Below are 2531 nucleotides of genomic sequence, written 5' to 3' on the forward strand. Positions count from 1 at the left end.
TACCCTGAAAGAAGCGGGACGCCATATCTTAAAAACTAACCATAGAATTTTCTTGAAAATAATCTCATGTTTCCCACACCATAATTACCACGGAAATGCTAATTTAGCCTAACCTAACTGCGCCGGGGGTGGATTATATAGTGAAGAGACAAGGACCTTCCGCTGAAGTAGTTGGAATGTGAGGCATTCAGGCAAGCAGAAGAGGGTTCTAAATCTGCCCAGGGCAGATGGTAGGGTTGACTCACCTGACAGAATATCCGAAGGCATTCATGTCAGTAATTATGTTGGATCACGGAGTGAAAAAAAAAAAAAAAAAAAATGTCGGAAGGAAAGTGGCTTGCAGAGGCAAAAATTGCAATTCGGAACCACCGTTCCTCATTATGGCTTCCCTTTCCTGCCAGTTTTAAAACTCTGTTTTTGAAACTGTCTATATTCTTCCAAGTCCAACAAAAAGAATAAAATCACAAGAAAAAACATGAATAAAAACTAGCCATACAATTCTGATTGCAAACTGTTCAAGGAATTATAAAGCGTATAATCAAATTCTGCGTAAAAAAAAAAAAAAAAACGCAACCAAACCACAAATTCGACACAGTTAAGACTAATTCCAACTCATCCGCAAAATCAAATCCAAAATAAATTAAAACAACTGTATTCCCAAAACAAACCCTAAACTTTCCGGAGAACTCGAGAGCGTCCATTGATCGGTGCCACTGAGAGGGTCCCACGATTCCAGGAAAGGTGCCAGAGGTGGGGGGGAGGAGGGGGAGAGAAAGAGGAGGGGGGTGTTACAGCACTCGGGGCAGGGAGGGACCTGAGGACTACAGTGCCATAGGCAACGAGTTGGCAATGTTGCATCAGACAAAATTCCTGGTTGCCGCATCACTGGTTTCCTTTGCTTGACGTTCGAAATGAGGAAGAATGATCGATAATGAAAGACTTTTTATTTAATTAGTAGAATTTATATTAGTTACGTAAGCGCTTATAATATACTGCACATGGACTCACCCTGCAGTATAATTACTGTAATACCTCTCTGCAAATCTTTCAATCCTTGCAAGCAACAAACACTGTGCCTGACTTTTTTGACAATACATCTTAATCCAGCAACGTCTTCGCTAAATCGATCAATAAATGTAAGATATTTATCAAAATTTCCTCTTCTCTAACACCAAACTTACTTTGAGAAATATTCCAATGAAATAACTGCAATTATCATTATCCTCCTAATTACTTAGGGCACTCAAGAGCGGCGTGCATTCTTCAAGTTCCTCCCCTTTAAGCAAAGGAGACACGACATTCAGGGAAAAGCTTCATCATTCCAGGTACTCTTCCCCATTTTGAAATTCCATGTACAGCTGCAGAAATTTCTCTCTCTCTCTCTCTCTCTCTCTGTGACACAAGCTCGACGAGATTAATAATGACATGAATGTTTTAAAGCTCCTGAAATAAAAAAAAAAGGTAACCAACACGTACAATCTGTCTTGCTTGAAGAAAGATATCTGAAACCAATATTCTCCGCTCAAATCTTTTTCTTAATTGCTTGCAGCACCTGCGTTCTGTTTGGGGCTGAAGGGCTATCTCAGCTGCTGCATTTAGTTGGCATATACAACGATTCGTGATCATTTGATCGTTGCTCTAACACCTTGAGACTCTATAGACTCTACCATCGCGTTCTCTATTCTCAGGTTTGGATTCCTTTTTCCTGCCTAGGAATGGAATGGAATAGAGAGTTATGGCCAAAGGCCAAGCACTAGGACCTATGAGGTCATTCAGTGCTGGATAGGAAATTGAGAGTAGGTAGGTTTGAAAGGAGTAACAGGAGGAAAACCTCGCAGTTGCACTATGAAATAATTGTTAGGAGAGGGTGGATAGCAAGATGGAAGATAATATGAATGGAGGTACAGTAAAAGGAATGAAAGGGGATGCAGCTAGGGGCCGATGGAACGCTGCAAAGAACCTTTAGCAATGCCTACAGTGCACCCCGTGAGGCGCACTGACGGCACTACCCCCCTCTAATGAATAATATATATCCTTTCTTCTCCGTCTTTCGATTTTTTTATTTTTCATTTTTATTTTTTTTTATTGGTGTTCCTCACTGAAGAAGCTTCCTAGTCCAGTTCTTGCCCTCTTGGCCCATTCCAAAAGACTGTCGACAAACATGAATACGCTCATAAACCATTTTAAGCGCGTATTTGCGTGTGTTAAATACGAATCTATTGCAAGAGTGAATTTTCAGGGTCAGTGAACCTGTTCCTGCTTTGTGACAAATTAGGTTAGTCACAGCCATGATTAAAAATCGATAGTGACATTCATTAATAATACCCTTATGGCGTACATTTTCATAATAATGGTGACGATGGCAACAATAATGATGATCATGAAATTAATGTTGATTACTTTTATAATGATTATCATTATTATCGTCATTACCATCGACATATTCACTCATTATCATCATCATCCCTCAGCATTATTTCTGCTACTATTACATTATTATTACCATCATCATCAACATTATTTCTGCTACC

The sequence above is a fragment of the Macrobrachium rosenbergii genome, chromosome 27 (genome assembly GCF_040412425.1).
Source record: "Macrobrachium rosenbergii isolate ZJJX-2024 chromosome 27, ASM4041242v1, whole genome shotgun sequence".
NCBI lineage: Eukaryota > Metazoa > Arthropoda > Malacostraca > Decapoda > Palaemonidae > Macrobrachium > Macrobrachium rosenbergii.